Source organism: Drosophila willistoni, unplaced genomic scaffold (genome assembly GCF_018902025.1).
Source record: "Drosophila willistoni isolate 14030-0811.24 unplaced genomic scaffold, UCI_dwil_1.1 Seg116, whole genome shotgun sequence".
NCBI classification, from domain to species: Eukaryota; Metazoa; Arthropoda; class Insecta; order Diptera; family Drosophilidae; genus Drosophila; species Drosophila willistoni.
The window spans coordinates 24,890-49,778 of NW_025814077.1; positions in this window are offsets into that span (position 1 = coordinate 24,890).

A 24,889-nucleotide genomic window follows, 5' to 3' on the forward strand; every position below is an offset into this window, starting at 1 on the left:
CCCTGCTGGGCCAACTGCTGCCATACTCGCTCCTGCTGTGCCAACTGCCGCCATACTCGCCCCTGCCGGCCCCGCTGCGGCTATATTCGCCCCTGCTGTAACCGCTGCCGCCGCACCCGCCCCTGCTGTACCCTCCGCTGCGGTGTCCGCCGCTTACAGGCCACCTCTGCAGACTGCCGCCTCTGCACCCGCTGCCACTGCTGTACCCGCTGCCACTGCTGTACCCGCCGCCGCTGCCACTGCTGCACCCGCTGCCACTGCCGTCGCATCCATTACGGTACCTGCCGCCGCTGCCACTGCTGTACCCGCTGCCACTGCTGTACCCATCACCGCTGCCACTGCTGTACCCACCGCCGCTGCCACCGCTGTACCCGCCGCCGCTGCTGTCGCATCCATTACGGTACCTGCCGCCGCTGCCACTGCTGCACCCGCTGCCACTGCTGTACCCACCGCCGCTGCACCCGCTGCCACTGCTGTAACCACCGCCGCTGCACCCGCTGCCACTGCTGTACCCGCTGCCACCACCGCTGCCGCCGTTGCACCCGCTGCCACTGCTGTACCCGCCGACTATATGTCTGCCATGCGGGCTGCGGCCTCTCTCGCCGCCCCCGCCACTGGTCCCGACGCGGACCCATGGGAAGAGATGCCCGCTTTAGTGCCCTCCGTATCGACTGCCGCGGCCGCCATCACACCGGCCACTTCCGCCTCCCCCAGCCACTTAAGATTCTTATTTACCCCCCCTCCGTGGTTACCAATTGGAATCGAGGTCGATTCCTCGTCAGGACGGCCGAGTTGTAAGATTCCAATTATTTAAAGTCTGTTAAATGCTCATGTATAGTATCGATTGTTAGTAATAAGTATCGATTGTTAGTAATAAGTATCGATTGTTAGTAAAAAGTATCGATGGTTAGCGATAAGTCCTCGATAGGTCGAGAGACGGCGTCTCTCTTCTCTTCCGGCGATGCAACGAGCAAGTTGCATCTGCGCAAAACCCAAAGATTAAATCCGACCAATACAAACTAATCTTTATCCTTTTTACTTAATAAATAGGTGTTTACAAAAGGAAAAAATATAAAGTGGTAATATACAAGGATTAGTTGACAAAAAGAGCGTTTCAAAAAATTCAAACACTGTTTGCAACATGTTACTTAAGAATAAGCAGTCGTGGGAAGATGGAGAAAAAACAATTGCTCAAAGCAATTATTTTTATTATTGTAAGGCCTACAATTTTATGCGTGACGATCTGGAGTTAAATCTCTCATGCAACAAGTCTCTGCAAAGATGGGCTCCCGTTAGAAACATGGTTCCGGGCTTAAGTGAAAATTTATTGAAACATTTAAAAGGAATTTTCTTGTAGATGGACAATAAAAGTAAAAATGCCGTATTAGTTTTTGTTGAAATTTCAATACTTTACATGAAGTGGAAGGTTTTGCAACCGACGGTATTGAGAAAACTGATGCTTTGTGTAAGCAGATATGTGTTTTTATGGTGAGGGGACTTTATGACAATTGAAAGTTTGTGTTAAGCTATGTAGCAACTTCCACTGGATTCTCTTCCTGTAAATGAACGGACTTAGTTAATACAAATATTAGAGTCGCAAGAAGTCCAAATAACCGAGGAGCATTCGCAGAATATAACATCGCTCCAGTACTCTGGTGGATTTCCAGCGTTCAACATTGCAAAGTTAAGTCTTTTTTCAATGTTTATACCTGACAGCAAACCCTTTTTTCTGGCAACATACAAAGAATACTTGTGGACATTCAATACGGAGGCTTGTATCCGGTATATTTTCCACAGCTTTTAAAATATGCGAACAATCTCATCTAGAAAGCTTTCTTGGTCTGCCCTTAGAGCTGTGCAATTCCAGCCTATTGCCCTTTTCCGCACAATTAATAATATTATATACAGTTCCTAATTTAATATTAAACATTTAGGACAATTCTGTCGCCGTCTTGTCCTTGCTATGATTGAAATACACTAGTTGTATTAAATTTTCATCAGTTCGCTTACCAGGCATTGTAAACCATTGTGATCAACCAAAGAAATTTTTTCAAAAGAATGAGTGCAAAGAAGACTTGGGAAAAAATTGTGGCAGCTCGTTTTGCGTTTTAACGTTCCGTTAGTTTTCCTTTTGTCATTCTTCGACCAGGGTTTGCATTTTGCAAACAACTAATAGACAAAGCCAAGATTGCCTCTTGGCTGATTTTTGTATTTCCTTGGCGTCCTTCTTGGAGTTCTTGCATTTATATTCCTACAGTTTATACCTATGTTAATAAAAGTTTATAAAATTTATGTGTACCAAAAGCTCTCCTTGTTTATTTAACTGTTGAAGTCAAACTTTTTTTATTTTGCAAACAATTATTCGTAAGGAGCTGTCCATAAATTACGTAACGCGATTTTTGACAATTTTTGACCCCCCCAACCCTTTGTCAAAGATTGTCACATTGTTTGACCCCCCCCCCCCGACAAGTGTAACGTCACATAGAAAAAAAAGCTAAAAATTGTTTAAATATATGGGAAACTGGCCAAATAATGGCTAAAACATTTAAGCTTAAATTTTACGAGATCTATCAACTCAACTGCCAAACTGACAGCACTATTTGTGCCGATGAACACACTTGTACAGCATAAATTTGAATTTTTAACGGACTTTTTCTGTCTTGAAAGGTTACAAAAATATATGTTACGTCACAAGCTTTCCGATCCCCTCCCCATGTCACAAATTGTCACACATTTGACCCCCTCCCCCCCTGAATGCGTTACGTAATTTATGGACAGCCTCTAACGTGTGTGTGACTTGAAGTTGTACAACACCGCATTTCAATAGCTTGCTCGACCAAAATTTGTAATTTTCGATAAAACAGCGTCAATGCGAATAGGAAATGCCCGAGTGGGAAGAATATCAAGAAATATTAGCATCAGCTTCTAATGTATTCCGGTGGCTGTGCCGATAGAGTGTTCGCTTGGCGATTGGACCAGGGACAGGTTCGATTCCCAGCTCCAGAAAAGGTTTTTTCTCTCTATTTTTTTTTTTTTAGAATCAAAAAAGAAAAATAAACGAAAAAAAACAAAAAAAAAAGAAAAAATAAAACAAAACAAAATAATAAAAAAAAAAATGAACAAAACCCGAAAAGAAAAAGGAAAAAAACCAAACAAAGAAACATTATTTATATAAATTTTATGATTATCCCTTACGACTTCAAAATTTCTATTTTCCGAATGCTTTTTTCAGATGCAGCGCATAATTTTTCCATTAGCCATGTTTTTTTTAACAACACTACTAAAATGTATTTTCGGTACTCTAAAAAAATACCGGCTTTACTACAGACGTTTTGGACAAAAATATGGGTACTATTTATCGTGCATTATTTTTAACAGTGTTGTCAACGTTTTACCGTTTTAGTTCATTCTCTGTGCGATTGTTGGACTGCGAGCATCATTATCTTTGGCATATTAAAGTTTAAACAGAGAAAAATTATTAAAAAACAGGTCATTAATAATAGAAAAAGTGTCTGCCAATGCATAATTACCTCATGCATGCGAAGCTATAGAGATGGCTCAGAGCACTTTCCAGAAAGAATATATAAGTTCCCTAAAAATGAGTTCGTTCGTCGGCAGTGGGTTTCTAAATGTAGTTTGCAATATGTTGAGAATATTGATAGAGCCTTGATTTGAAACTTACACTTTGAAAAAAATTTTTGGGAACACAATTTTTAAAGGCAGGTGCTATACCAACTCTATAGTTGACTGATGAGCCAAATTTAAATTTAATTGCAACCGATGCACTATGGTCTGGATGTCGATTTTTTTGGCATAAAGAAAAGATTCGGTGGTTTTGTTAATTGATTATGAAAGTAGTTACCCTGAGCACAAAATATCGATAAAAAAAAATTTTTTAATGGCATCCCTGGGTTTGTACCAGGGCACTATGGTCTGGATGTCGATTTTTTTGGCATAAAGTCCAAATTTTCATGAAAAGATTCGGTGGTTTTGTTAATTGATTATGAAAGTAGTTACCCTGAGCACAAAATATCGATAAAAAAATTTTTTTAATGGCATCCCTGGGTTTGTACCAGGGTCTCAAAGTCAGACATGTGCTTTGTGCGTAATCGACATTTGAAAAGTGAAAAAAAACCTAAAGTTTAAAGTGCCACCATTTGTGGAATTTTGCACATAAAAATAATTTAAAATATGGAAAATATACATCAAGGTATGTAGTTTTTATACCATACACCCATAGGGTGAAATGGTATATTAAAGTCGCCAAATTGTATGTAACAGGCAGAGGGAAGCATCTCCGACCCCACAAAGTATATATATTCTTGATCAGGATCAACAACCGAGTCGATCTAGCCATGTCCGTCTGTCCGTCCGTCCGTCCGTCCGTATGAACACCTAGATCTCGGAGACTATAAGAGCTAGAGCCACCAAATTTGGTATGCAGTCTCGTGTAGTATGTACTAGATAGCTGCATGAATGAGTGAAAAGTCAAATGAATCCATTCGAATTGAATTCGAATGAATGAGTGACAACTACACAATGAAATGAATGAGTGACAATTCAAAGCATCGAATTGTACTAAGGCACTCGAATCATTAGAATTATTCGAATTGACTCATTTTTATTAGGATGTTTAAAAGCAACAAAAACTAATTATTTTATCAAAAATTGCGAAATGGGGGCTATTAAAATTAAAATATGCTATACACCAAAAACTTTAGTACGCAGTTTTGGATTTGACAATTTGGGACAAATCTTGTAAAATCTAATTTCTCTAAATTAGAGCCGCGAAAGTGGGCAAGCAGCACAATGCGAGGCAACAAATCCTTCGTCTTAGGTGCTAGTGACCAGTTAGGATGAAATTTGACTTTTACAGAAGTGTTGTATGGTTCCCAGGTGTTAAATAAATTTTTCTGTTTTACCATAATATTGAAATGAAACCAGTTTGAGATAGAAAAGATTGTTTAGATATAGATAGATGATATACAATAATATTACGAATGTTTCAATCGAATTAATAGTAAGTTATGTCCGTATCCTATAGTTCCGATATTTTGGACAGACTTGAAGAAAATAGTAAAAGTTATGGAATTTGTGTGCGTGTGTTAGATTTCAACGCAGAGTGGACCACCACCCCTGCAATCATTCTTTTCATATTGGTTGCATTTCACTTCGCGAAGGTGCTAAATCAGTGTGCCCGGTGTGTCGTACTAGCTTACAGTCCAACGTTGTTAATTTGGCGGACGACTTATTGTTAGCAGGCGTCGGCGACATGTGAAACCTTCGATCTTCACGTACCGTTACGGGATCGGCTGAGGCTAATCCAAAAATGGAACCACCAGTAAACACGCCAGAGGCATCCGATTTGTCCCAAATTGTCAAATCCAAAACTGCGTACTAAAGTTTTTGGTGTATAGCATATTTTAATTTTAATAGCCCCCATTTCACAATTTTTGATAAAATAATTAGTTTTTGTTGCTTTTAAACATCCTAATAAAAATGAGTCAATTCGAATAATTCTAATGATTCGAGTGCCTTGGTACAATTCGATGCTTTGAATTGTCACTCATTCATTTCATTGTGTAGTTGCCACTCATTCATTCGAATTCAATTCGAATGGATTCATTTGACTTTTCACTCATTCATGCAGCTCTCTAGTATGTACGCTTATCGAGTTTGTTTCAAATTTTTGCCACGCCCCCTTCCGCCCCCGGAATTTACAAAAAACAGATTTTCTTAAAAAGTATAATAGATAGAAACATCAAATTTGGTTTGTATACTCGTTTAGTTAGCGCGCAAAAAATAATTGTTCCATCTTTTTGCCACGCCCCCTTCCGCCCCCGCAATTTACAAAAAACAGATTTTCTTAAAAACTATGACAGCTACCGACATTAAATTTGGTATGTAAGCTAGCCTAACAGACGCGCAGATATTGACTATTTAATAATTTTGCCACGCCCATTTCCGCCCCCGCAAATTAAACAAAACTGATTTCTTGAAAACTAACAAAGCTAAAGTCATCAAATTTAGTATGTATACTGGCTTAGTATGCGCGCAGAATATATATATTTTAATATGTTGCCACGCCCACTTCCCCCTCCATAATTTAGAAAAAACCTATTGGCTCTTGCAATTTTTTGACCATCGCGATCAAATTCGGCAGACTAATTAATCTTATCTATTTCTACCAAACTACCAAATTTTATTGAAATCGGACTAGAAACATGCAAAATATGCGTATGAACGTATTTTGCTACGCGATGCATAAGGGCAGAATTGGCCGTTGGCTAGTGGCGGCGCTAGAGTGCTCATATGTTTGTAGAGTGATCGAGATAGCATATGGTATGAGGCATGTTAAAACAATTTAATAGACATACATTTGGTTTTCGAAATTTTAAATATTTGTTTCACCTGGTGTATGGTATACCCAAGTCGGCGAGACGACTTACTTACTTCATTAATGTATATATTTATTTTATGTGTAGTCTTAGGATGTAAGTGTTGTGTAATGTCCAATAAATGTGTATTTTTTTTAGAAAATTGTTTTGCGTTCTCTGTGTTTCGTGGAATAGAACTAACGAGCTGACACCTGCTGACAAAAAGTAAAGACACAAGTTGGTACCTATATATGTCGTCTTTGATCGCAAACTAATGCCTTCGCCCCGTTTTTCCCCCGTTTCCATTAATTTGATAATATTCAGGCAAGTTCGAATTTTGTCATAAAGAACTCATCGATATTTGGTGCAGCAACAATCGAGAAATAAAATCTGTATCAGAATGGATCTACAGTAAAGTCAACAATAACCATCTGGAATACGAAAAAATAAAAGAAATAGATAAAAATAAAATAATTTTCACATTATTTTAATAGCAATTTCATGTAATTTTTATTTAAGTTCGGATAAATTTCGTTCCTTTTGTAAGAGAACTTTTTGCTTATATATGCATATTTATCCGTGGTATCCAATGTTTCTAACGATTCATAAGGTTAGTTCACGGTTTTCAAATAAACAATTCGACGTTAATTCCACTTGGATGCTTGGGCGAAAATGGTTCAGAAGCTCGGAATAAAATCTACAAAAAAGACAGACGATCGCATTCAAGGAAAGATAGTCGAGTCAATACAATGAGTGACATTTTTCGTAGAGCCATGGATTCCTCGGATCCATTACTATCGAGTGTCTGTTTGAAGGAGAGGGAAAGGAAAAACCCGAAAAAACCTCTTCCCAAAGAAGTTTTAAGTCTTCTGGAGTTGCCGTCTACTGAAGATAAAGATTTATCTGGAAATGAATCGGACTTAAAATCTGATTGTGATTCTAATTCTGAGGAGGACATTCACGACATAGAGCTAGAAGAAGAAGACGATGCCAATTAAACACAACCAAAATTTTTGTAATCTATTTTCTTCATACCACTTTTCTACACTACCAAATATGAGACAAATAAAATTTTAAACTATCTATTTTGTGCATGTTTATAATTATTAATTGGTCAAAACAGTTCCGAATATATAAAAATGCAGCCTGAAAGTATGCAATCGGGTCAAATTTTATAATTTTCGACAAATCGGGTAAAGCCATGGTGCAATTCCAAAAAAAAAAATTGAAATTTTCTTTTAGTATTTCCAGCATGCTTGCAAAATTTCAACTCTCTAGCATTCAAACTGTAGTTTATGCCAAAAAAATCGACATCCAGACCATAGTGCGATGCGAAAATTGATTTATTTAATTTCTTCGGAAACACACGCAGAAATTTCTATTTCCAAAATATAACTAAACACGGGGCAGACAAAAATACGAGCACGTGTATTGTAGAACGCATTAATATTTTGGAAAATGTCGGCAACAAAAACAAAAAAGCTGAAGCTGATATATTAACTGATGGTATGCAATTTTGTCCCAATTATCTTAAGAAAGAACAAAGTAAAGCATATTATAGAAAAAAATGCTTTGAAATGTCTGAAAATCTAAAGAAGGAAAGAGAAAAGGTCAAATTATATAGCAAAAAGATTAAACATTTGAGAAATGTATTGCGAAATGAAAGAGCAAGAAAATTAAAATATTAAAGGAAAAAATAGAAAATGGTAATATACAAGGATTAGTTGACAAAAAGAGCGTTTCAAAAAATTCAAACACTGTTTGCAATTAATTGCTCAAAGCAATTATTTTTATTATTGTAAGGCCTATAATTTTATGCGTGACGATCTGGAGTTAAATCTCTCATGCAACAAGTCTCTGCAAAGATGGGCTCCCGTTAGAAACATGGTTCCGGGCTTAAGTGAAAATTTATTGAAACATTTAAAAGGAATTTTCTTGTAGATGGACAATAAAAGTAAAAATGCCGTATTAGTTTTTGTTGAAATTTCAATACTTTACATGAAGTGGAAGGTTTTGCAACCGACGGTATTGAGAAAACTGATGCTTTGTGTAAGCAGATATGTGTTTTTATGGTGAGGGGACTTTATGACAATTGAAAGTTTGTGTTAAGCTATGTAGCAACTTCCACTGGATTCTCTTCCTGTAAATGAACGGACTTAGTTAATACAAATATTAGAGTCGCAAGAAGTCCAAATAACCGAGGAGCATTCAAAAAGTTTGGTATCAATGAATTAAGTAAGTCGTCTCGCCGACTTCGGTATACCATCCACCAGGTGAACAAATATTTTAAATTTCGAACACCAAATGTATGTTTATTAAATTCGTCCTTACATGTCTCACTCGCTCTCGCTCACTCTCACCAAAACAAACGAGTACTCTAGCGCCGCCAATAGCCTACGGCAAATTCCGCTCTTATGGACCGCCTAGTAAAACTCGTTTATACGTATGTTTTCCATGTTTCTAGTCCGACTTTGATACAATTTGGTTGTTTAATAAGTCTAATAAGTGTGATGTAATCGTTTGATAGTCCAATATGAGACAGGCAATCAGTTTTTTCTAGATTATGAAGGCGAAAAGGGCGTCGTAAAAATTTTTAATATCGTTATTTAAAATTTAGTGGTTCAAGCTTTGTTAATTTTCGAGAAAATGTGTGTGGGAAGTGGGCGTGGCAAATTATAAAAAAAGCAAAATAATGACTCTAGCTCTTATAGTCTCCGAGATCTACGTGTTCCTACGAACAGACGGACGGACATGGCTAGATCGACCCGGCTGTTCATCCTGATCAAGAATATATATACTTTATGGGGTCAGAAATGGTTCCTTCTGCCTGTTACATACATTTTGGGGACTTTAATATACCATTTCACCCTATGTGATAAAAATATAAAAATGAGACACCCAACTTTACTGTTGACGGTCAGAAAATATTTGGCATATACGATGTGCCCCACCTCATAAAATCGTCTCTTGGCAAGTAATTGCCAAATTGTTTCAAATAGACACGAAAAACACTTCCGCAAGAATATGCCCAAAATTATCCCAAAAACACATATACCCCAATTCATTTGAAATGAAGTATGTAAGTCGTCTCGCCGACTTGGGTACACCATACACCAAGTGAAACAATTATTTAAAATTTCGAAAACCAAATGTATGTCTATTAAATTATTTTAACATGCTCATACCATATGCTATCTCGCTCACTCTACAAACATATGAGCACTCTAGCGCCGCCACTAGCCAACGGCCAATTCTGCCCTTATGCATCGCGTAGCAAAATACGTTCATACGCATATTTTGCATGTTTCTAGTCCGATTTCAATAAAATTTGGTAGTTTGGTAGAAATAGATAAGATTAATTAGTCTGCCGAATTTGATCGCGATGGTCAAAAAATTGCAAGAGCCAATAGGTTTTTTCTAAATTATGGAGGGGGAAGTGGGCGTGGCAACATATTAAAATATATATATTCTGCGCGCATACTAAGCCCGTATACATACTAAATTTGGAGACTTTAGCTTTGTTAGTTTTCGAGAAAATCAGTTTTGTTTAATTTTCGGGTCGGAAATGGGGGTGGTAAAATATTTAAATAGTCAATATCTGCGCGTCTATTAAGCTAGCTTACATACCAAATTTAATGTCGGTAGCTGTCATAGTTTTTAAGGAAATCAGTTTTTTGTATATTCCAGGGGCGTGGCAAAAAGATGGAACAATTTTTTTCTGCGCGCTAACTAAACGAGTATATAAACCAAATTTAATGTCTCTATCTGCTATACTTTTTAAGAAAAACAGTTTTATGTGAATTCTGGGGGCGTAAGGGGGCGTGGCCAAAATTCCAATTAACTCTATATATTTACATACCACACGAGTCTACATACCAAATTTGGTGGCTCTAGCTCTTCGAGTCTCCGAGATCTGCGCGTTCAGACGGACGGACGCCCGGTCAGACGGACATGGCTAGATCGACTCGGTTGTTGATCCTGATCAAGAATATATATATGCTTTGTGGGGTCGGAGATGCTTTCTTCTGCCTGTTACATACATTTTGGCGACTTTAATATACCATTTCACCCTATGGGTGTATGGTATAAAAATAAAGATGAAATATGCAACACAGGTATTTAGCCAAACAGTTGATTCTGCATTCAAGACGCTAATATGAAATGGCACTTTGACTGCGAAGATGTGGCAATCGCGACATGTAAATTTATTGGAAAAATTAATAAGTTGTTTAATTGTTTAAATAGCAATAATTTAACCCCTTTAAATCAGCCATTCAAAAAGAAAGTGACATTGAAAAATACATAATTGAAATGAAAAACTACTTGAAGAAGTGTCAATATCAAAAAAAAAAAATTTTTTGTATGGATAGAATAATTTTATCAATAAATTCAATATTAATCCTTTTGCAAAATATTTGGAGTCAAGGAGAAGGTGCATATTTTCTATTATTGTCACGGCTAAATCATGATCGAGCACCTATTTTACTTAATAAGAAGAAGAGGTGGTAACAACTACAATCCAATGCTATTTAAATTCAACGCAATAATGTCGAAAATGTTGTCAATGAAAGTCACAACTTCAAAAACAACCACTGGAAATTGCGAGGCAGACGAAGACTTGCTAATAAATGTCATTGAAGAAGCAAAGCATGAGTTGGCAATTGACAATGTAAATGACCAAGATCGGGTGTGTTACGAAAAGGTACCGAGGCTGATGAAATACAGGCCACAACATTCAGTATAGCTACTGAAAATGCATGATATTTTACGGGATTCGTGATACAAAGTTAAATTGCAGAGAATTGCAGAGAACTTGTGAAATAAGAAATTGTCCTCTACGACGAATCCGAGTTTTTCATATTAAATGCAAACTATAAAATATTATAATAAAAATTTAAAACTCAAAGACCTAAAAGACGATTTTTTCAGTCTAATAAAGATGCACAATAATATTTTCGTAATTTTTTCCAAAAATTTCCACATGCTCGAAATATAAAGCAACAAATTTTCAATGAATGTATTTTGCGTGCTGAAAACGACCAAAAATACGAAGATTGGTATTGTGAAAATAGTAAATGCATAGAACATCGAACATTGTTTTTTTATACCCTTGCAGAGGGTGTTATAAAATTGGTCAGATGCTTGTAGTGCACAGAAGGAAACGTTTCCGACCCCATAAAGTACATATATTCTTGATCAGCATGAGAAGCTAAGTCGATATAGCCATGTCCGTCCGTGTGTCCGTTGGTGCGTATGCGTTTTAATCAGCCAACTTAAAAGCTAGTGGGATAAAACTTGGTATTTGAGCTACTTATAACCCGGGTAAAGTATGAATATTGTCAAGGTCGGACCACTATATCATATAGTTCTAGAAGAAACATATGTAGATGAAGAAATTGGAGTATCTCTATGTAGCTAATATGGTAATTATTTAAATAAATGAAGTAAGTAAGTCGTCTCGCTGACTTAGGTATACCATACACCAGTAAAACAAATATTTAAAATTTATAATAACAAATGCATTTATGTATTTAAAAAAATTCTGCTCACATTCTTTTTACAATCATGTCTTAGTATCTCGCTCACTCAATGGCTATGGTGCTCATAACCATAGCGCCCCCACCAGCCAACGGCCAACTCCGTCCTATTGAAAAACGTTTATATGCATAACTCGATTGAATTTGGTATTTTGCTGGACATTCGTATCAAATTAAAGTGTGCCAAATTTGATTGCATAAGGTAGAAAAATGCGGGAGATAATCGAGATTTTTCAAATTACGGGGCCGGAATGGGGCATGGCAAAATCCTTACACATACAAAATGTGCGCATTTACTAAGCAAATATACATACCAAGTTTGGTGGCTCTAGCTTTCTTAGTCTCCGATATCTAGGTGTTCATACGTACAGACGGACAAGGCTAGATCGACTTGGCTGTTGATCCTGATCAAGAATATATATACTTTATGAGGTCGGAAAAGCTTCCTTCTGCCTGTTACATACATTTTGGCGACTTTAATATACCATTATGGGTGTATGGTATTAAATTCAGATCCCAATTTGAGTCTGATCGGATAAATAGAGCGCAAGTTACAGTCAATATAAGTCAGCGCTGCTTGCTGCCTACTATGTCATTGGTCAAAATTAACAGAGCAGCAGATCACACCAACACACACACAGACGCAACGCTACATAATTTCTATGTGTATGCGTGCCATAGGAAATGAGGGGAAAAGAAGAAAAATTGTAGTAAAAAGAAATAATTTGAAGGTTTCACATTTATTCATTATTTTTAACTTTTATTTTTTTTGATCAAAAAAGATTTTTATTAAAATACTCAAAATTAATGATCTTTCTTGAAGAAAATCTCTAAAAAATCGAAGTGTAATTATTATCATATAAGTTTTTTAACATAATCTATAATGATTACGGTTTCTGGTATATACTACTTTAGAATCAAGCCCCTGGCTATCAATGTGCTGGACAACAGCACGTCAACAATGCGCCTAAGACAACACCACACCTTACATATGGGGCGGACTAACCCAGAAACGCCATTCCCCAAATCCCAATCTTAATGTCATAAAATATGAAATATTGCGTATTTATATAAAGCTGATTGTCCACACTCGGCTGATTGTCCACACATATCAAAGAAGCTAACTTCGGCTATGCCGAAGTTTATATACCCTTGCAGTCCTTGGCAATAATATACATACATATGTATATTTACGTTTTGAAACTTCCTTTCCTGCAACTCAATTCATCACTACGCAAACAAAACATTATTACCACTAACCATAGAATACATAGATGCGTCAAACTCAAGATTTTTCGTTAAAACAAACGCTAGCCTGAGCCTGGAACCCCAGAGAACTTCGGAAAAAGCCGAACAGCCTAGAACAGGGCCCGGCACAAAGAGAGCGCTAAAAATGTTTAGTTGTATGTGTGCACTTGATTGTGTGCGTATGTTGCTTTACACTGCGAAAAATGAAACTTCATCAAATTCTGATTCAAATCAAGAAAACGAGTGCAGCAAATAATCTTATGCAAGAAAAAGATAGAGAAAACAAAGCAGCGTTCAATTTTTTCATGTGTGTTCTCTTAACAAAGCGACATAGAACTGCTTGCGTCGAAATGCTAAGGGAAACTAAAACCCACCCTCTCGCTCATGATAATTTTGTGTGAGGACTTCGGCAGCCGTTCGGTTACACGCATACGAGGTGCCGAACGTGTTCGTCCCCCAGAGGACATGAGTGCCGGGCTCTGCCTTACAGTGTAAGCCTTACACTTATTTTGCCATGCTCTGGCCTATAACCCCAGAGAGCGGCCGCAGCGAGAGCGAAAAACGTTCGCTCGCAGCAGTGTCGCTACCAGTGCTGCCAATTTAGCTATTTTCCCACTAGATCTAGTGGGTTGCTACAAGGAAATGCGGGATAAATTGTGAAATAGCGGCTAGCGGGAATTATAGCTATTTTTCAAGAAAAACTAGCTTTTCTTTATATTTTGAAACATCCAGTAACTTCTTGTACTTTTATGCTCTATGATGCCACATTTTCATACAAATAGTATTTTTTCATTTGAGTGGCAATAAAACATCAATAAGCGAAACGAGTATTGAGTCTTATCGTTTTCTGTGAAGTCTACTAATTGTTTCACAGTTTTTAAAGCGCGAGCAAAAGTTGAAAATGCGAAAAATGAACAATCAAAAACCGCGTGCTATATGTATGCAAGACCCTGCATTTAAAGATTGGCTGACTTTAAATGCAGCTGATGCGGGCAAATGTTATTGCAAATCCAGCATTAATGCCAAGCTTTCAGACTTCCATGCACATGCCAAGACTGCTAAACACAAGTCAACTTCAGCGGCTTTTGCACAGCCTAACAAACTACCATTTATTTCTTCAATCTCATTGAAAACTTGCGTTCACTTGACATGGTCGAACGCAGAGGGTTTTTAGTCAAATGAATATTGTCAAAACAAAGCAAAGAAATAGTACGGCTAATACAACTTTGAACGTCATTTTACATATAAGGAAAAGCTTTTGTAAAACTAATACTTTACAAAATTGTTAATTACAAGAAAAATGCTGCCACGATTACAAACTACCAGCATCATGTGAGAGAGAGATAGGGAAAGAGGGGAAAGTCATTGATGAAATCATCCAAACTATTGAAAAAAACAAAAAAAAAAAACAAATATTTTCTTTTTTTTAGCTACGAACAAATATTTCTAGCTATTTATAGCTTTTTTCAAAGGCTGATTTAGCGTTTTGATACAACGAAATGTTGGCAGCACTGGTCGCTACGCATCGAAAATAATTCAGTCTGCCACAGATCGCAGAACGATGAACGCATCTCTGTGTCGCTGTGTTCTCGTTTTGCATATGTATGTGTACACTCGTCGGTACATGCTCAGGCTTCGTAGTGTGTGTGTGACGTGAAGTTGTACAACATCGCATTTCAATCGCTCGCTCGCAGACTTTTTGAGTTTTCGACGAGCTAGCGACAATGCGAAAATGAGATGCGTGCTTAAGTACAGAACTCGACCCTCTTCAAAGTGTCAACGTGGCTCTGTTGTTAGTGTGCTCGCTTGGCGATCGGGCGGCCGGGGTTCGACTCCCCAGCTTGGTCGAAATTTTTCATAATGCTTTATACTATATTTTTTGATACATTTTTATTTACTTTTTATACTATATCGACTCAGCTTCTCATGCTGATTAAGAATTTTATGGGGTCGGAAACGTCTCCTTCTGTGCGTTACAAACATGTGACCAATTTTATAATACCCTCTGCAAGGGTATAAAAAAAAACATTCGTTCGTATGCCTGAAGAATAATGAACATGAAAATAAGCAAAATAAATTCGAACTTAAATTTTTTTGGTTCTTGTCCTTCCTTCTTACCCTTTCTATTTTGGAAGAAAAAGAAGCGGAAAATCTACTTTGTCAGTCGAATGCACTTGAAACTAACCCCTTTTCTGCACGCATTAGAATTCATTAAAGTCCTTCTTTTGCGTGTTAACATTGTGAGACTGCATAGAGCTGCAAAACCTTCGATACTTTTACCATCGATGGTTAAACCCACCGTCGATGGTTTTTACATCATTACATTACGATAATGCTATCGATGCTTTCGCAGCCCTACGACTGAGTCCTATGCTAGAGCACCCATTCATTTCAAAACGTTCGGCCTCGCAGTCGTCTATTTATGCAGACCTCTAATCCATGTGCACATCCATTGGCTTCATCGCATAATCGCACATACATACATGTGTTTTCTCAGTCTTATTCGGTCAGTAAAGGAAATAAATTGATTCCTCAAAAAAATTTTATGAATCATTTAGCAGTGTTCATTTTTTGAAGCAAAATATCAAAGAAGCTAACATCGTCTATGCCGAAGTTTATATACCCTTGCAGTCCTTGGTAATAATAATTTTACATGTTCAAAATTTGTTTTCTGCAACTCAATTCATCAATATACAAACAAAACAATTTTACTCTCTATTTTACAATTTGTTCTTCTTCTTCCCTTATTCCCAAAGCAAAGCAACGCACGCATACACATACAGTTCATGCAGCGTTGCGTCTGTGTGTGTTATATTTATCCGATCACATTCATATTTTGGGATCTGGGGTTTTATATCCAATATTATCACATATGTAAATTTCATAGCATACTCCGATTTTTATGAAAATGTTTCTTCTAGTTCTTCTAGAGCTATATGATATAGTGGTCCGATCCTGATGGTTTTCATACTTTATTTTTCCCAGGTAATAAAAAACCCCGAAAAAAATAAAATTTCAGCCCTATAGCTCTTAAGACGGCTGAGTAAAACGCATACGCACAGACACACGGACAGACGGACATGGCTAGGTCGGAAACGTCTCCTTCTGTGCGTTACAAACATCTGACCAATTTTATAATACCCTCTGCAAGGGTATAAAAATGTTTGCCTCCAGTTGTGGGCAATTTTAAAAAATCAGCTAAAAATTAAAAAATATAAAGCAAATATATATTTGACATAAAGTCAAAAAAATGTGTAAAATTTATACATATATAAATCGGGGTAAAAGCGTGACCCTGTTGCATGATTATCTACCCAATAAATTCAAAGGTTTGACCCAAATTTAATTCGCCTAGATTAATCATAGTACTTAAAATCGACTTTACGCCAGATTAAAGGGAGAGTTTGCAAGCCGAAAACTTAGCAGATGAATGAACTTTGGAATTATATTAATTGAAGACGGAAAGTAAGGCCAGCCTTGACAGTTTCAATGCTGCTTTTATTTGGACATCGAGTTTTTAGATTCGTAAACATTAAGCATGCGGCCATTTGTTTCAACCTGGTCCATTTTCGGGCGTTGATACTAGGACTACAATTCTTGATAATGCTTAGTACTATTTCCAATTGTAATGCTTTGATTACATCACTTTTTTTCAATTCTCGATTATGTTTGTGTGTTGATCTTAAGACTTTGGTGCAATTCTAAATGATATTTTTTACTTTTTCTTTACAATTATAAATGATGCGTTACTTTAAAAACCCCGGCGCAACTCGCGATTATCTGGTGTTCCAATTAAAGGGACTTAGCGTCAGTTTTAAAAAATCCCTATGCGTTGATATTAGCTTTGACATTAAATTCTAGTTAATTTTACGACTGTTTCGCTTGAGCATTGACTTTGGAATGAATGTATTTTCCAAATTCTCAATAAAGCCATTAAATATTATCAATGAATGTGGTGCTTTACTCTTTTCAAAACGAAAGTAGAAAAAATTTTAACAAAAGTTAGAAGGTTATAACTTTTGTTAAAATTTTTTCTACATTCGTTTTGAAAACGACAACTGCAACCACTAACCATAGAACACATAGATGGGACAAACTCATGATTTTTTGATTGCAAACGCTAGCCTAGTCATGGAACCCCAGAGAACTTCGGGAAAACCCGAACGCTCGTACTCTCAATGAGAGCGTAAAGTGGGGAGAGGGCCAAGCAGCTACGAAAATAATTCAGTCTAGCACAGACCATGGCAAAATAAGTGTACAGCCACCGGGATACATACGAATAAGATGGCAATATTTCTTGATATTCTTTCCACAGGGGCATATCCTATTCGCATTGTCGCTGTTTTGTCGAAAATTAAAAATTTTGGTCGAGGGAGCTATTGAAATGCGATGTTGTACAACTTCACGTCACACACACACTACGAAGCCTGAGCATGTACCGACGAGTGTACACATACATAGACAGAACGAAATCACAAGCGACATAGGCCTGCCTTCGTCGTTCTGTAGTCTGTGCTCCGAAAATCGTGAATATGCCACACGCATGGCACTTACCCAGCTATCAAATTCAAAGAGAATCGAGTTCGAAGATCAAGTACATTTTATGAAAAGGCCTATCCAGCGTACCCTACATAGAATACATTGATGCAGATAGAAAGGTGCGACAGTTTTTAATCGACACTGGCGCAAACAAAAACTTCATTAGTCTAGATCTTTCAGAGGGTGCTATTCAACTACAAAAGCCCTTCTTAGTACAATCAGCAAATGGACCCATCAAAATTTCACAATACCTCAATGGACCTTTCTTCGCTCCTCTGGGTAATGATATTCCACAAACCTTCTTTACTCTTCCTAATTTAAAAAGTTTCGGTGGCATTATAAGAGATGATACACTAAAGAAATTGAAAGCGAAAATTGATAGGGAACATAACGTCTTAATCATAGAACTGGGGGTGGCAAAACCACTTCTGAACCGGGAATCGACCCAATTTAATTTTGTGCTAGAAGAAGGGCACCCCCAGGAAATCAAATTATTGAGAAACTAATTAATGAGTTCGCTTCCGTATTCGACCCGGTTACCCCTGGTGGCTCTATGGAAACCCGAATCAAAGCAACAATTCGGACTAATACCCAGAGGCCATTTATTCTAAGTTCTACCCCTATCCAGTCAACATGCGGGACGAGGTTGACCGACAAGTCGCTGAACTTCTTTGTGACGGCATGATACGACCCTCAGAAAGTTCCTATACGAGCCCAAACCACTTTTAATTCGAACAGCATGTTTTTTTTTAGTGCCCAATGTTTAACACATTATATTATCAATACTACTAAATATAGCGCGTACCAATGTATTTTGCCTTAAAGAGAATTTTATTCTCTTAACGATTGAAAAAAAAGATTTGTTCTATATCCAACAACAACAACAATATGAGTAATTTATTCAAACGGTAGACTTAAGAGATAAAAAAAAATGACCACTATTAATGTGGGGTTGGGTTGGTAACGCCGAATGGGCAGACCACCTCAAAACAGCTGTTAAATAACCGGGGTGGCAAGCGATCCATATGAGACGAGGTGGCAAGCGACCCACAAAAACAACGATGTGGCAATGCTGCTACGAGACGACGAAGAAGAACTTCAAGACGAGCCAACGACGAGAAGACGTGTTTTAAAGAAGTATGAAAGACGAAATACACATAAAGATGTATTAAAGACGAAAGACGTGTTTTAAAGAAGTATTAAAGACGAAAGACATGTATTAAAAGAAGTAAAGAAGTGTTAAAGACGAAAGACGTGTAAAGACGAATGAGAAACGACGCTCTCATTAAAAACCTAATTATGAAACAATTACCATTCAATTCAATCAATTTATAGTTACTAAAACCTAATTATAATCTAAAATAAAACCTATTACCATTTAACTAAATATAAATCAAACGGGACTACTTATTTCGACGGAATCGGAACCTAGTCCCACATTAATTCGAACGCTGCGTAATATGATTGCCTATCGTACTTAATACATTAATTTAATTAATATTAGAATTGTGTAATGTCGCCTTTGGCTTGTATTACGCATTGGACCCGTTTTGGCATTGAATTTAACAAATTTTTGCAGTGTTCTTGAGTAATTGAGTCCCACATCTCCTGCAACTTCATTTTTAAGTCAGAAATGTTCCGTTGTGGCTCATTTCGAAGCTTGCTCTTCATTAGCCACCAAATATTTTCAATTGGGCTGTTTGATGGCCAGTCTAATTGTAAAACCTCCATTTGATTATATTGCAGCCAATTTTTGGATCGTTTGGCTGTGTGCGTTGATGCTCCCTCCTGCTGAAAAGTGAATTCACCGCAAACTATTTTCTAAAATATTCATGTATTTTTCAGCATTAAGCGTCCCTTCAATAAAATGCAGCCTTCCCAATCCTTTGGCAGACATACATCCCCATACCATAATGCTTGCAGGAAACTTTACTGTTCTTTTAAGGCAGTCTTTATGGTATGTTTCTGCCCTCTTACGGATGACGCGTTTTCTCGAATCGCCGACACAAAGATTAAATTTAGCTTCATCACTAAATATGATGGTATCCCATTGCCTTTGAGTCCAAGACATCCTTTTCCGAGCCCATTGCAAACGTTTCTTTTTTTGACGAAACGTAAGCAAGGGTTTTTCCTTGGCCTACGAGTAAGATAAGTTATTGAGTACGATGCATGGGTAATAACAAAACATACTTTATAAAAACTATATCCAATATTTTTTAAATGTCGTCGCGTCCATTCTCGCTTTACAGTTTTGCCAATTTTCTGCGACCACTCAGAAGCCAAATTTCTCAAAGATTGGCGACGATCAGCCTTAACAGTTTTCGCCAGTTGTCTTTTGTCGCGGGGTGTTATTGCTGAGGTTCGGCCTCTATTTTGAATGTTATTTTCAATATTCCCAGTTTTTTACAAATTGTTATCACTCCATGTACAGATGATTTAGACAAATTTAATTGCTTGCTGATCTCCGTAAGTGTCTTCCCAGATTTAAAATAGTCTCTAATCAATACTCGGATTTCGTTGCAAATAGGCTTACCACGTACCATCGTTGCTAAACTTGCAATTATTTGCAGCAATTTTTAAATTTTTTGCATGCTGTATTGTGATATTATTTGCAGATTATAACTGTAGATAGCGATTCCGTTACATTAGTTGCTTTTGTTTTGCGCTTCTTTTGAGATAAAGGTGGGCTTACGCAGCGTTTGAATTAATAGTGGTCATTTTTTCTTATCTCTTAAGGGGCTGTCCATAAATTACGTGACGCGATTTTTGACCGAATATCCAACAGCAGTTATATCTCCATTCCCATTCTAACAAACCTGGTTGGCTTTCTTCAATTCTGGGTCGCCCAGGAGCATCTTTTATTTTCAATGTCCTTTTCATCTCGGGATGTTCATCGCATATTTCAGATAAATTTTTCCTTATATTAGCTCTAAATTTTTGTTGACGGATTTACGCATTCACCTTACTCGCTAGTGATTTTTCCAAAGAAGTCTTCTGCTTTTCTTTTGCTTTTAGATCTCGTTCCTGTTCATCACTTATTTGCCCACAATTTTTCTTTTGTACAGTCCAATCAACTCTGAATTTATTATATCAATTTCTATTTTAAGCTGATCTTGGGCAGTTTTTGGGTAAATTTTTTGCTTATGGCCAGCAGAAGCTATGGGGTTCTCATCATTATCTTTTTTTTCTGGGTTATTCGTCAAATCTTCGATTATTTTCTTAGATGTTTCTGACTGATTTTGTGTGCTTTTGGACTTTGTTTGCAACGATCAAAAATGCCTAAGAGGCTCCTTATGTTTTAATGCCAACGACTCATTTTTTCGAACGTACTGATCAACTCTCGCCGATAAGTCAGCTGATTTTTTGATGCTATTCCAGACATTCACAGCTTTTCTCTGTAAATCAGATTTCGTTTCATTTGGAAAAGCTTTAACATAAGAACTAAACAGTGATTGATATAGTTTGTTCTTATCCATTTCTGAAATAAACACATATATTACATGTAGGTATTTTGTATAGGACTTTATTTAGATGCAACTTGCCGAAAAAACTAAAACCAAAAAAACATATTAATTCGATCTGAATGCCGTTGTGCGTCGTTCTGTGTTCGAACTAGAAGAGGCACTTCATTGCATGATCAAGAGAGCTGCCAGAATCTCCGAAGCAAATACTGCTATATTTGGAAAAAAATTTGTACCGTATTTGTGAAAATGAACACACTTGTACAGCCTAAATTTGAATTTTTAACGGACTTTTTCTGTCTTGAAAGGTTATAAAAATATATGTTACGTCACAAGCATTCCGATCCCCCCCCCCTATGTCGCGAATTGTCACACACACAAAAACACCCCCCCCCCCCCCCCCTGAATGCGTTACGTAATGGACAGCCCCTAAGTTTACCGTTTGAATAAATTACTCATATTGTAGTTGTTGGATATAGAACAAATCTTTTTTTTCAATCATTAAGAGAATAAAATTCTCTTTGAGACAAAATACATTGGTATGCGCTATATTTAGTAGTATTGATAATATAATGTGTTAAATATTGCGCACTGAAAAAAAACATGCTGTTCGAATTAATAGTGGTTTGGGCTCGTAATTCTCCAGTGTGGGTTGTCGCTAAAAAACCAAAACGAAATGGGGAACAACAGTTTCGTATGGTAATTGATTACAAACGATTAAATGCTGTTACAATACCAGACACCTATCCAATTCCTGACATTACATCTACGTTAGCTAACTAGCTAAACTTAGCCAAGACGAAACTCTACGACTCTTGACTTAACTTCGGGGTTCCATCAGATACATATGTATGGATCCCGCGGGCATTCCAAATACCGCATTCTCAACTCTTAATGCAAAATATAAATTTCTCAGACTACCCTTTGGGCTCAAAAACGCTCCAGCCATATTCCAAAGAACGATCGACGATATTGTTAGAGACTATATAGGAAAAATTTGTTTTCAGTGCTACTTATAAAGAACATTGGCACAACCTCAGGGCAATATTTTCAAGGCTTCGTGAAGCAACCCTACAAGTAAATTTGGAGAAGACACACTTCCTGAAAACCAGTGTTGAATTCCTGGGCTATGTTGTCACATCTCAAGGGATTAATGTAGATAGGAAAAAAGTAGAGGGAATGTTAAAAATACTGCCTCCCACCAATCCAAGCCCCTAACAAATCTCACCAGAGGAAAAAACGCACAAATTAAGGCCACACAATCCAAGACAGTTTCCATTGAGCTTGGTCCACTGGAACTAGAAGCGTTTAAAGACCTTAAGACGGGCTCTGGACAACCTACGAACGTTTCTATATGGGGATGGCTGCATAAAAATCTATACGGACCACCAGCCGCTTACGTATGCCATAAGCAATAGGAACTTTAATGCAAAGTTGAAACGTTGGAAGGCGAAAATTGAAGAATATAATCATGAGCTGATCTATAAACCGGGCAAGGCAAACGTGGTTGCGGATGCGTTATCGCGTATCCCCCATGCCCCCGACCAGTCGGACACGAATCTATTGGTCCTCCATGACACAGACTCGTTGGCAACAATGCACAGTGGACAACAAGACGCTTCTGACCTTAATCCCCATATGGAGGTCGCAATAAATGTTTATAGAAACCAGATTATTTTCGATCCATCGCGATCTGTCTATTCTTGTATTAACCCACACGTCTCCTAGTCCCATTGAAAACATTGACCACTTCAGATATAACTAGTTTGCTAAAGACTTACATCAATCCATCTGTAATTAATGGAATAAAAATACCTGAAAGCCATTTACAGCTCCTACAAACATGTTACCTAGATTTCTTTAAGTCCTACAAGCTTAGGGTCACACAAAGACTGGTAACTGATTTAGTAGGAGAAGACGAGATCCTCGAAGCAATTGATAACGAACACCGCAGAGCCCATAAAAATCCCGAAGAGGTCAGACGTCAGCTGTTAGAACGATGTTATTTCCCAAAAATGGCAAAAAAAATAAAAGCGTTTACGGCAACTTGTCAGATCTGCAAGGTACACAAATATGACAGACACCCTAATAAGCCCCTTCTACAGCCAACCCCTGTACCGAACTATCCGTGCGAAATTCTACACGTGGACGTCTTCATGTTGGAAAAGCACAAGTTTCTTAGCTGTATAGACAAATTTTCCAAATTCGCCAAGCTTTTCCCTCTAGAATCTAAATCGGCTCTCAAACTACGTGAAAAATTAGCAGAAGTGCTTCACTATTTCACGGCTCCTAAAATTCTGGCATCTAAAATGAGCGGGGCCTCCTTTGTCCAACAGTTCATAATTACCTAAGATCATTGGAAATAGAGGTATACCACACCCCAACGCAGCGAAGCGAAGTAAACGGTCAAGTCGAAAGATTTCATTCAACATTCTTAGAAATCTACAGGTGTTTAAAAATAGAGTTTCCGTTACTTAAGGTAACTGAACTCGTGCCTATGTCAGTTGATAGATAAGTATAATAACTCGGTCCACTCAGTGACGAAACGAAAACCGGTTGACATTTTTCTTGACAGGGTTTCCCGAATAAATAATCAAGGGCTAACAAATTTCAAACGCGAAACATTTAAGGACATCAGGGGGCTGATCGAACGTCGACAAGAACTTGTTATTAATAGACAAGTTAAAAACAAAAAACCCAATCAGTACGCCGAAGGGGAAACAGTCTTTGTTAAAAATAAGCAGATCAAGGATAAGGAAAAGAAGTTATACAGTAAAGAAAAAGTGCAGGAAAATAGAAAAGCGACAGATCGTACTAAGTCTGGTAAACTCATTCACATGGCACACCTTAAATCTAACCGTAAGCGTTCACAATTCGCACATTTGGCCTTACTACTAATAATTTTTCGTTGTTGCTGTTTTTTTTCTACGTTTTTCTTTGGGTATGTCGCGATTAAAAAATTATTCGTAATCACTATCTTTTATCAAAATAATTAATAACTGGCACTCTTCAAAAACCTGGTAAATAATAATAAAAAATACCATTTAAGAATACTAACCTAACATTATAAGTAATATTTAATGTCTCCACCACCAAAGATGCCCACTCTACAACAGTCTGCTACAGCTCATTTCTTCAGCTCCTGTTATCCCAAAGCTCGCTCGAACCGCTGACCTGCGCCATACCAACCTTACAATTGAAGATGCAAGAAAAAAAGCTGCTCTGATTGCAGATAGCAATCGTTTTCGTAGAAAACGTAAACCGTTGTCCTATTTTGCCGACCCAGAACCTATCGAATGGGCATTCCTAGAAAACATTACGGGTATCACACCGAGGCTGCAACGCTGGACGCAGATCTTCAGAGGGGGAGGAGTTAACACCATACAGCAGCATTAGCGGCTGCAGCAGCATCAGCCGCATCAGCAGTAGCAGCATCAGCAGTAACAGTTTCAGCATCAGCCGCAGCGGCATCAGCATCAGCCGCAGCGGCATCAGCAGCAGCATCAGCGGGAGCAGCAGCAGCGCCAGCATCAGCGGCAGCAGCAGCAGCGCCAGCTGCAGCAGCAAAAGGGGGAGCGAGCAGGAGGAGCAGCAGCAGCGGTAGTGTGGGCAGAACGGGCTAGGAGGCCGAATCCGGAGGTGGCTGGGTTGAGAACACCCAAAGAAGATTAACAGAGGAAATAAACCATTAAAACGTAAGAACGAACCAAAGTCTTGATGATTGGGT